Here is a 13548-nt window from a genome sequence, read left to right on the forward strand (position 1 = left end):
GTTTGAGTTACAACGATTGCGTCACACATTCGTACCAACATGTATTTAGTGATTTTTTTCGGCTATTCCTTTGTTGTATAGCATTCAACAGTGAAGCGATTGACTGTGTGACTTTATTAAACTGATTTTGAACTTTGACCTTCTAGATGTGATAAATGAGTCATTTTGACTCCAAGAAATAACATTCTTCTTAATTTGACATAATTGTGGGAACTCAGCTGTTGCACAGGACCCTGTGGTAGCGATTCATTTAAAAATGTAGATAAATAAGTCATTTTTAGTGTGGGACCAATCCTAGCCGTTAGCGCGCGCTGAAGAGATAGAGACAGTTTCAAAAACTCCATTTCATTGACTTTCTAACGGTATTAATCCGCTTCAGTTACAACAGTTGCGTCACATATTCGTACCAGCATGTATTTAGCGATATTTATTTCATATTACTAGGTTGCGTCGCTTTTACCAGTGAAACGATTCACTGTGGGACTTAATTGAACTGATTTGGGACTGTGACCTTATAAATGTTATAAGTGAGACAATTGGACTCCAAGAAATAACATTTTTCTTAATTTGACATGATTGTGGGAACTCAGCTGTTGCACAGGACCCTGTGGTAGCGATTCATTTAAAAATTCAGATAAATAAGTCATTTTTACTGTGGGCCCAATCCTAGCCGTTAGCGCGCGCTGTAGACATAGAGACAGTTTCAAAAACTCCATTTCATTGACTTTCTAACGGTTTCAATCCGTTTGAGTTACAACGTTTGCGTCACACATTCGTACAAACATGTATTTTGTGATTTTTTTCGGACATTCCTAAGTTGTATCGCTTTGAACAGTGAAACGATTGACTGTGGGACTTAATTGAACTGATTTTGGCCTTTGACCTTATAAATGTGATAAATGAGTCATTTTGACTACAAGAGATAACATTCTTCTTAATTTGACATGATTGCTGGAACTCAGCGATTACACTGGGCGCTGTGGTAACGCTTTATTTAAAAATTAAGATAAGTAAGTCATTTTTTACTGTGGGACCAATCCTAGCCGTTATCGCGAGGTGAAGAAGTAGAGACAGTTTCAAAAATTACATTTCATTGATTTTCAAAGGGGGTCAATCCGTTTGAGTTACAAGGGTTGCGTCACATATTTGTACCAACATGTACTTAGTGATTATTTTGGGCTATTCCTTAGTTGTATCGCTTTCATCAGTTAAACGATTGACTGTGGGACTTAATTGAACTGATTTTGGACTTTGACCTTATAAATGTGATAAATGAGTCATTTTGACTCCAAGAAATAACATTCTTCTTAATTTGACATAATTGTGGAAACTCAGCTGTTGCACAGGACCCTGTGGTAGCGATTCATTTAAAAATTTAGATAAATAAGTCATTTTTACTGTGGGACCAATCGTAGCCGTTAGCGCGCGCTGTAGACATAGAGACAGTTTCAAAAACTCCATTTCATTGACTTTCTAACGGTTTCAATCCGTTTGAGTTACAACGGCTGCGTCACACATTCGTACGAACATGTATTTAGTGTTTTTTTTCGGACATTCCTAAGTTGCATCGCTTTGAACAGTGAAACGATTGACTGTGGGACTTAAGTGAACTGATTTTAGACCTTGACCTTATAAATGTTATAAGTGAGACAATATGATTCCAAGAAATAACATTCTTCTTAATTTGACATGATTGTGGGAACTCAGCTGTTGCACAGGACCCTGTGGTAGCGATTCTTTTAAAAATTTAGATAAATAAGTCATTTTTACTGTGGGACCAAAATTAGCCGTTAGCGCGCGCTGTAGACATAGAGACAGTTTCAAAAACTCCATTTCATTGACTTTCTAACGATGTCAATCCGTTTGAGTTACAACGGTTGCGTCACACATTCGTACGAACATGTATTTAGTGATTTTTTTCGGACATTCCTAAGTTGTATCGCTTTGAACAGTGAAACGATTGACTGTGGGACTTAATTGAACTGATTTTAGACTTTGACCTTAGAAATGTGATAAATGAGTCATTTTGACTCCAAGAAATAACATTCTTCTTAATTTGACATGATTGTGGGAACTCAGCTGTTGCACAGGACCCTGTGGTAGCGATTCATTTAAAAATTTAGATAAATAAGTCATTTTTACTGTGGGACCAATCCTAGCCGTTAGCGCGCGCTGTAGACAAAGAGACAGTTTCAAAAATTCCATTTCATTGACTTTCTAACGGCGTCAATCCGTTTGAGTTACAACGGTTGCGTCACACATTCGTACAAACATGTATTTAGTGATTTTTTTCGGACATTCCTAAGTTGTATCGCTTTGAACAGTGAAACGATTGACTGTGGGACTTAATTGAACTGATTTTGGACTTTGACCTTATAAATGTGATAAATGAGTCATTTTGACTACAAGAAATAACATTCTTCTTAATATGACATGACTGCTGGAACTCAGCAATTACACTGGGCGCTGTGGTAACGCTTTATTTAAAAATTAAGATAAGTAAGTCATCTTTTACTGTGGGACCAATCCTATCCGTTAGCGCGCGCTGAAGAGATAGAGACAGTTTCAAAAACTCCATTTCATTGACTTTCTAACGGTGTCAATCCGTTTGAGTTACAAGGGTTGCATCACACATTCGTACCAACATGTATTTAGTGATTTTTTTCGGCTATTCCTTTGTTGTATCCCTTTCAACAGTGAAACGATTGACTGTGGGACTTAATTGAACTGATTTTGAACTTTGACCTTCTAAATGTCATAAATGAGTCATTTTGACTACAAGAAAGTAACATTATTTTTAATTTTGACATGATTGTGGGAACTCAGCGGTTGCACAGGACCCTGTGGTCGCGATTCAATTAAAAACTTAGATAAATAAGTCATTTTTACTTTGGGTCCAATCCTAGCCGTTAGCGCGCGGTGAAGATATAGAGACAGTTTCAAAATCTCCATTTCATTAACTTTCTAACGGTGTCAATCCGTTTGAGGTACAACGGTTGCGTCACATATTCGTACCAACATGTATTTAATGATTTTCTTCCGATATTACTAAGTTGTATTGCTTTTAACAGTGAAGCGATTGACTGTGGGAATTAATTGAACTGATTTTGAACTGTGACCTTATAAATGTGATAAATGAGTCATTTTGACTACAAGAAATAACATTCTTCTTAATTTGACATGATTGCTGGAACTCAAAATTTAAATTAAAAATTAAGATTTCAAAATTTAATTTAAAAATTAAGATAAGTAAGTCATCTTTTACTGTGGGACCAATCCTATCCGTTAGCGCGCGCTGAAGAGATAGAGACAGTTTCAAAAACTCCATTTCATTGACTTTCTAACGGTGTCAATCCGTTTGAGTTACAAGGGTTGCATCACACATTCGTACCAACATGTATTTAGTGATTTTTTTCGGCTATTCCTTTGTTGTATCGCTTTCAACAGTGAAACGATTGACTGTGGGACTTAATTGAACTGATTTTGAACTTTGACCTTCTAAATGTCATAAATGAGTCATTTTGACTACAAGAAAGTAACATTATTTTTAATTTTGACATGATTGTGGGAACTCAGCGGTTGCACAGGACCCTGTGGTCGCGATTCAATTAAAAACTTAGATAAATAAGTCATTTTTACTTTGGGTCCAATCCTAGCCGTTAGCGCGCGCTGAAGATATAGAGACAGTTTTAAAAACTCCATTTCATTGACTTTCTAACGGTATCAATCCGCTTCAGTTACAACAGTTGCGTCACATATTCGTACCAGCATGTATTTAGCGATATTTATCTCATATTACTAGGTTGCATCGCTTTTACCAGTGAAACGATTCACTGTTGGACTTAATTGAACTGATTTTGGACTGTGACCTTATAAATGTTATAAGTGAGACAATTGGACTCAAAGAAATAACATTCTTTTTAATTTGACTTGATTGTGGGAACTCAGCGAATACACTGGACCCTGTGGTAGCGCTTCATTTAACAATTTAGATAAATAAGTCATTTCTACTTTGGGACCAATCCTAGCCGTTAGCGCGCGGTGAAGATATAGAGACAGTTTCAAAATCTCCATTTCATTAACTTTCTAACGGTGTCAATCCGTTTGAGGTACAACGGTTGCGTCACATATTCGTACCAACATGTATTTAATGATTTTCTTCCGATATTACTAAGTTGTATTGCTTTTAACAGTGAAGCGATTGACTGTGGGAATTAATTGAACTGATTTTGAACTGTGACCTTATAAATGTGATAAATGAGTCATTTTGACTACAAGAAATAACATTCTTCTTAATTTGACATGATTGCTGGAACTCAAAATTTAAATTAAAAATTAAGATTTCAAAATTTAATTTAAAAATTAAGATAAGTAAGTCATCTTTTACTGTGGGACCAATCCTATCCGTTAGCGCGCGCTGAAGAGATAGAGACAGTTTCAAAAACTCCATTTCATTGACTTTCTAACGGTGTCAATCCGTTTGAGTTACAAGGGTTGCGTCACACATTCGTACCAACATGTATATAGTGATTTTTTTCGGCTATTCCTTTGTTGTATCGCTTTCAACAGTGAAACGATTGACTGTGGGACTTAATTGAACTGATTTTGAACTTTGACCTTCTAAATGTGATAAATGAGCCATTTTGACTACAAGAAAGTAACATTCTTTTTAATTTGACATGATTGTGGGAACTCAGCGGTTGCACAGGACCCTGTGGTCGCGATTCAATTAAAAATTAAGATAAATAAGTCATTTTTTACTGTGGGACCAATCCTAGCCGTAAGCCGCGCTGAAGATATAGAGACAGTTTTAAAAACTCCATTTCATTGACTTTCTAACGGTATCAATCCGCTTCAGGTACAACAGTTGCGTCACATATTCGTACCAGCATGTATTTAGCGATATTTATCTCATATTACTAGGTTGCATCGCTTTTACCAGTGAAACGATTCACTGTTGGACTTAATTGAACTGATTTTGGACTGTGACATTATAAATGTTATAAGTGAGACAATTGGACTCAAAGAAATAACATTCTTTTTAATTTGACATGATTGTGGGAACTCAGCGAATACACTGGACCCTGTGGTAGCGCTTCATTTAACAATTTAGATAAATAAGTCATTTCTACTTTGGGACCAATCCTAGCCGTAAGCCGCGCTGAAGATATAGAGACAGTTTTAAAAACTCCATTTCATTGACTTTCTAACGGTATCAATCCGCTTCAGTTACAACAGTTGCGTCACATATTCGTACCAGCATGTATTTAGCGATATTTATCTCATATTACTAGGTTGCATCGCTTTTACCAGTGAAACGATTCACTGTTGGACTTAATTGAACTGATTTTGGACTGTGACCTTATAAATGTTATAAGTGAGACAATTGGACTCAAAGAAATAACATTCTTTTTAATTTGACATGATTGTGGGAACTCAGCGAATACACTGGACCCTGTGGTAGCGCTTCATTTACCAATTTAGATAAATAAGTCATTTCTACTTTGGGACCAATCCTAGCCGTTAGCGCGCGGTGAAGATATAGAGACAGTTTCAAAATCTCCATTTCATTAACTTTCTAACGGTGTCAATCCGTTTGAGGTACAACGGTTGCGTCACATATTCGTACCAACATGTATTTAATGATTTTCTTCCGATATTACTAAGTTGTATTGCTTTTAACAGTGAAGCGATTGACTGTGGGAATTAATTGAACTGATTTTGAACTGTGACCTTATAAATGTGATAAATGAGTCATTTTGACTACAAGAAATAACATTCTTCTTAATTTGACATGATTGCTGGAACTCAGCGATTACACTGGGCGCTGTGGTAACGCTTTATTTAAAAATTAAGATAAGTAAGTCATCTTTTACTGTGGGACCAATCCTATCTGTTAGCGCGCGCTGAAGAGATAGAGACAGTTCTAAAAACTCCATTTCATTGACTTTCTAACGGTGTCAATCCGTTTGAGTTACAAGGGTTGCGTCACACATTCGTACCAACATGTATTTAGTGATTTTTTTCGGCTATTCCTTTGTTGTATCGCTTTCAACAGTGAAACGATTGACTGTGGGACTTAATTGAACTGATTTTGAACTTTGACCTTCTAAATGTGATAAATGAGCCATTTTGACTACAAGAAAGTAACATTCTTTTTAATTTGACATGATTGTGGGAACTCAGCGGTTGCACAGGACCCTGTGGTCGCGATTCAATTAAAAATTAAGATAAATAAGTCATTTTTTACTGTGGGACCAATCCTAGCCGTAAGCCGCGCTGAAGATATAGAGACAGTTTTAAAAACTCCATTTCATTGACTTTCTAACGGTATCAATCCGCTTCAGGTACAACAGTAGCGTCACATATTCGTACCAGCATGTATTTAGCGATATTTATCTCATATTACTAGGTTGCATCGCTTTTACCAGTGAAACGATTCACTGTTGGACTTAATTGAACTGATTTTGGACTGTGACATTATAAATGTTATAAGTGAGACAATTGGACTCAAAGAAATAACATTCTTTTTAATTTGACATGATTGTGGGAACTCAGCGAATACACTGGACCCTGTGGTAGCGCTTCATTTAACAATTTAGATAAATAAGTCATTTCTACTTTGGGACCAATCCTAGCCGTAAGCCGCGCTGAAGATATAGAGACAGTTTTAAAAACTCCATTTCATTGACTTTCTAACGGTATCAATCCGCTTCAGGTACAACAGTTGCGTCACATATTTGTACCAGCATGTATTTAGCGATATTTATCTCATATTACTAGGTTGCATCGCTTTTACCAGTGAAACGATTCACTGTGGGACTTAATTAAACTGATTTTGGACTTTGACCTTATAAATGTGATAAATGAGTCATTTTGACTCCAAGAAATAACATTCTTCTTAATTTGACATAATTGTGGGAACTCAGCTGTTGCACAGGACCCTGTGGTAGCGATTAATTTAAAAATTTAGATAAATAAGTCATTTTTACTGTGGGACCAATCCTAGCCGTTAGCGCGCGCTGTAGACAAAGAGACAGTTTTAAAATCTCCAATTCATTGACTTTCTAACGGAGTCAATCCGTTTGAGTTACAACGGTTGGATCACACATTCGCACTAACATGTATTTAGTGATTTTTTTCCGATATTACTAAGTTGTATCGCTTTCAGCAGTGAATCGATTGACTGTGGGACTTAATTGAACTGATTTTGGACTTTGACCTTATAAGTGTGATAAATGAGACATTTTGATTACAAGAAGTAACATTCTTCTTAATTTGACATAATTGCTGGAACTCAGTGATTACAATGGGCGCTGTGGTAGCGCTTTATTTAAAAATTAAGATAAATAAGTCATTTTTTACTGTGGGACCAATCCTAGCCATTATCGCGCGCTGAAGAAATAGAGACAGTTTCAAAAACTACATTTCATTAACTTTCTAACGGTGTCAATCCGTTTGAGGTACAACGGTTGCGTCACATCTTCGTACCAACATGTATTTAATGATTTTCTTCCGATATTACTAAGTTGTATTGCTTTTAACAGTGAAGCGATTGACTGTGGGAATTAATTGAACTGATTTTGGACTGTGACCTTATAAATGTGATAAATGAGCCGATTGGTCTCCAAGGAATAACATTCTTCTTTATTTGACATGATTGATTCTTTATTTAAAAATTAAGATAAATAAGTCATTTTTTACTGTGGGACCAATCCTAGCCGTAAGCGCGCGCTGAAGATATAGAGACAGTTTTAAAAACTCCATTTCATTGAAATTCTAACGGTATCAATCCGCTTCAGTTACAACAGTTGCGTCACATATTCGTACCAGCATGTATTTAGCGATATTTATCTCATATTACTAGGTTGCATCGCTTTTACCAGTGAAACGATTCACTGTGGGACTTAATTGAACTGATTTTGGACTTTGACGTTATAAATGTGATAAATGTGTCTTTTCGACTCCAAGAAATAACATTCTTTTTAATTTGACAAAATTGTGGGAACTCAGCTGTTGCACAGGACACTGTGGTAGCGATTCATTTAAAAATTTAGATAAATAAGTCATTTTTACTGTGGGACCAATCCTATCCGTTAGCGCGCGCTGTAGACAAAGAGACAGTTTCAAAAACTCCATTTCATTGACTTTCTAACGGTGTCAATCCGTTTGAGTTACAACGGTTGCGTCACACATTCGTACAAACATGTATTTAGTGATTTTTTTTGGACATTCCTAAGTTGTATCGCTTTGAACAGTGAAACGATTGACTGTGGGACTTAATTGAACTGATTTTGGACTTTGACCTTATAAATGTGATAAATGAGTAATTTTGACTACAAGAATAAACATTCTTCTTAATTTCACATGATTGCTGGAGCTCAGCAATTACACTGGGCGCTGTGGTAACGCTTAATTAAAAAATTAAGATAAGTAAGTCATTTTTTACTGTGGGACCAATCTTAGCCGTTAGCGCGCGCTGAAGAGATAGAGACAGTTTCAAAAACTCCATTTCATTGACTTCCTAACGGTGTCAATCCGTTTGAGTTACAACGGTTGCGTCACACATTCGTACCAACATGTATTTAGTGATCTTTTTCGGCTATTCCTTTGTTGTATCGCTTTCAACAGTGAAACGATTGACTGTGGGACTTAATTGAACTGATTTTGAACTTTGACCTTCTAAATGTGATACATGAGGCATTTCGACTACAAGAAAATAACATTCTTTTTAATTTGACATGATTGTGGGAACTCAGCGGTTGCACAGTACCCTGTGGTCGCGATTCAATTAAAAATTAAGATAAATAAGTCATTTTTACTTTGGGACCAATCCTAGCCGTTAGCGCGCGCTGAAGATATAGAGAGAGTTTTAAAAACTCCATTTCATTGACATTTTAACGGTATCAATCCGCTTCAGTTACAACAGTTGCGTCACATATTCGTACCAGCATGTATTTAGCGATATTTATCTCATATTACTAGGTTGCATCGCTTTTACCAGTGAAACGATTCACTGTTGGACTTAATTGAACTGATTTTGGACTGTGACATTATAAATGTTATAAGTGAGACAATTGGACTCAAAGAAATAACATTCTTTTTAATTTGACATGATTGTGGGAACTCAGCGAATACACTGGACCCTGTGGTAGCGCTTCATTTAACAATTTAGATAAATAAGTCATTTCTACTTTGGGACCAATCCTAGCCGTAAGCCGCGCTGAAGATATAGAGACAGTTTTAAAAACTCCATTTCATTGACTTTCTAACGGTATCAATCCGCTTCAGTTACAACAGTTGCGTCACATATTCGTACCAGCATGTATTTAGCGATATTTATCTCATATTACTAGGTTGCATCGCTTTTACCAGTGAAACGATTCACTGTTGGACTTAATTGAACTGATTTTGGACTGTGACCTTATAAATGTTATAAGTGAGACAATTGGACTCAAAGAAATAACATTCTTTTTAATTTGACATGATTGTGGGAACTCAGCGAATACACTGGACCCTGTGGTAGCGCTTCATTTAACAATTTAGATAAATAAGTCATTTCTACTTTGGGACCAATCCTAGCCGTTAGCGCGCGGTGAAGATATAGAGACAGTTTCAAAATCTCCATTTCATTAACTTTCTAACGGTGTCAATCCGTTTGAGGTACAACGGTTGCGTCACATATTCGTACCAACATGTATTTAATGATTTTCTTCCGATATTACTAAGTTGTATTGCTTTTAACAGTGAAGCGATTGACTGTGGGAATTAATTGAACTGATTTTGAACTGTGACCTTATAAATGTGATAAATGAGTCATTTTGACTACAAGAAATAACATTCTTCTTAATTTGACATGATTGCTGGAACTCAGCGATTACACTGGGCGCTGTGGTAACGCTTTATTTGAAAAATAAAGATAAGTAAGTCATCTTTTACTGTGGGACCAATCCTATCTGTTAGCGCGCGCTGAAGAAATAGAGACAGTTCTAAAAACTCCATTTCATTGACTTTCTAACGGTGTCAATCCGTTTGAGTTACAAGGGTTGCGTCACACATTCGTACCAACATGTATTTAGTGATTTTTTTCGGCTATTCCTTTGTTGTATCGCTTTTAACAGTGAAGCGATTGACTGTGGGAATTAATTGAACTGATTTTGAACTGTGACCTTATAAATGTGATAAATGAGTCATTTTGACTACAAGAAATAACATTCTTCTTAATTTGACATGATTGCTGGAACTCAGCGATTACACTGGGCGCTGTGGTAACGCTTTATTTAAAAATTAAGATAAGTAAGTCATCTTTTACTGTGGGACCAATCCTATCTGTTAGCGCGCGCTGAAGAGATAGAGACAGTTCTAAAAACTCCATTTCATTGACTTTCTAACGGTGTCAATCCGTTTGAGTTACAAGGGTTGCGTCACACATTCGTACCAACATGTATTTAGTGATTTTTTTCGGCTATTCCTTTGTTGTATCGCTTTCAACAGTGAAACGATTGACTGTGGGACTTAATTGAACTGATTTTGAACTTTGACCTTCTAAATGTGATAAATGAGCCATTTTGACTACAAGAAAGTAACATTCTTTTTAATTTGACATGATTGTGGGAACTCAGCGGTTGCACAGGACCCTCTGGTCGCGATTCAATTAAAAATTAAGATAAATAAGTCATTTTTTACTGTGGGACCAATCCTAGCCGTAAGCCGCGCTGAAGATATAGAGACAGTTTTAAAAACTCCATTTCATTGACTTTCTAACGGTATCAATCCGCTTCAGGTACAACAGTAGCGTCACATATTCGTACCAGCATGTATTTAGCGATATTTATCTCATATTACTAGGTTGCATCGCTTTTACCAGTGAAACGATTCACTGTTGGACTTAATTGAACTGATTTTGGACTGTGACATTATAAATGTTATAAGTGAGACAATTGGACTCAAAGAAATAACATTCTTTTTAATTTGACATGATTGTGGGAACTCAGCGAATACACTGGACCCTGTGGTAGCGCTTCATTTAACAATTTAGATAAATAAGTCATTTCTACTTTGGGACCAATCCTAGCCGTAAGCCGCGCTGAAGATATAGAGACAGTTTTAAAAACTCCATTTCATTGACTTTCTAACGGTATCAATCCGCTTCAGGTACAACAGTTGCGTCACATATTTGTACCAGCATGTATTTAGCGATATTTATCTCATATTACTAGGTTGCATCGCTTTTACCAGTGAAACGATTCACTGTGGGACTTAATTAAACTGATTTTGGACTTTGACCTTATAAATGTGATAAATGAGTCATTTCGACTCCAAGAAATAACATTCTTTTTAATTTGACAAAATTGTGGGAACTCAGCTGTTGCACAGGACACTGTGGTAGCGATTCATTTAAAAATTTAGATAAATAAGTCATTTTTACTGTGGGACCAATCCTATCCGTTAGCGCGCGCTGTAGACAAAGAGACAGTTTCAAAAACTCCATTTCATTGACTTTCTAACGGTGTCAATCCGTTTGAGTTACAACGGTTGCGTCACACATTCGTACAAACATGTATTTAGTGATTTTTTTTGGACATTCCTAAGTTGTATCGCTTTGAACAGTGAAACGATTGACTGTGGGACTTAATTGAACTGATTTTGGACTTTGACCTTATAAATGTGATAAATGAGTAATTTTGACTACAAGAATAAACATTCTTCTTAATTTGACATGATTGTGGGAACTCAGCGGTTGCACAGTACCCTGTGGTCGCGATTCAATTAAAAATTAAGATAAATAAGTCATTTTTACTTTGGGACCAATCCTAGCCGTTAGCGCGCGCTGAAGATATAGAGAGAGTTTTAAAAACTCCATTTCATTGACATTTTAACGGTATCAATCCGCTTCAGTTACAACAGTTGCGTCACATATTCGTACCAGCATGTATTTAGCAATATTTATCTCATATTACTAGGTTGCATCGTTTTTACCAGTGAAACGATTCACTGTGGGACTTAATTAAACTGATTTTGGACTGTGACCTTATAAATGTTATAAGTGAGACAATTGGACTCAAAGAAATAACATTCTTTTTAATTTGACATGATTGTGGGAACTCAGCGAATACACTGGACCCTGTGGTAGCGCTTCATTTAACAATTTAGATAAATAAGTCATTTTTTACTGTGGGACCAATCCTAGCCGTTATCGCGCGCTGAAGAAATAGAGACAGTTTCAAAAGCTACATTTCATTAACTTTCTAACGGTGTCAATCCGTTTGAGGTACAACGGTTGCGTCACATATTCGTACCAACATGTATTTATTGATTTTCTTCCGATATTACTAAGTTGTATTGCTTTTAACAGTGAAGCGATTGACTGTGGGAATTAATTGAACTGATTTTGGACTGTGACCTTATAAATGTGATAAATGAGCCGATTGGTCTCCAAGGAATAACATTCTTCTTTATTTGACATGATTGATTCTTTATTTAAAAATTAAGATAAATAAGTCATTTTTTACTGTGGGACCAATCCTAGCCGTAAGCGCGCGCTGAAGATATAGAGACAGTTTCAAAATCTCCATTTCATTGACATTCTAACGGAGTCAATCCGCTTCAGGTACAACAGTTGCGTCACATATTCGTACCAGCATGTATTTAGCGATATTTATCTCATATTACTAGGTTGCATCGCTTTTACCAGTGAAACGATTCACTGTGGGACTTAATTAAACTGATTTTGGACTTTGACCTTATAAATGTGATAAATGAGTCATTTTGACTCCAAGAAATAACATTCTTCTTAATTTGACATAATTGTGGGAACTCAGCTGTTGCACAGGACCCTGTGGTAGCGATTAATTTAAAAATTTAGATAAATAAGTCATTTTTACTGTGGGACCAATCCTAGCCGTTAGCGCGCGCTGTAGACAAAGAGACAGTTTCAAAATCTCCAATTCATTGACTTTCTAACGGAGTCAATCCGTTTGAGTTACAACGGTTGGATCACACATTCGTACAAACATGTATTTAGTGATTTTTTTTGGACATTCCTAAGTTGTATCGCTTTGAACTGTGAAACGATTGACTGTGGGACTTAATTGAACTGATTTTGGACTTTGACCTTATAAATGTGATAAATGAGTAATTTTGACTACAAGAATAAACATTCTTCTTAATTTCACATGATTGCTGGAGCTCAGCAATTACACTGGGCGCTGTGGTAACGCTTAATTAAAAAATTAAGATAAGTAAGTCATTTTTTACTGTGGGACCAATCTTAGCTGTTAGCGCGCGCTGAAGAGATAGAGACAGTTTCAAAAACTCCATTTCATTAACTTTCTAACGGTGTCAATCCGTTTGAGGTACAACGGTTGCGTCACATCTTCGTACCAACATGTATTTAATGATTTTCTTCCGATATTACTAAGTTGTATTGCTTTTAACAGTGAAGCGATTGACTGTGGGAATTAATTGAACTGATTTTGGACTGTGACCTTATAAATGTGATAAATGAGCCGATTGGTCTCCAAGGAATAACATTCTTCTTTATTTGAC

Source organism: Hydractinia symbiolongicarpus, chromosome 10, assembly GCF_029227915.1.
Source record: "Hydractinia symbiolongicarpus strain clone_291-10 chromosome 10, HSymV2.1, whole genome shotgun sequence".
Classification (NCBI taxonomy): Eukaryota; Metazoa; Cnidaria; class Hydrozoa; order Anthoathecata; family Hydractiniidae; genus Hydractinia; species Hydractinia symbiolongicarpus.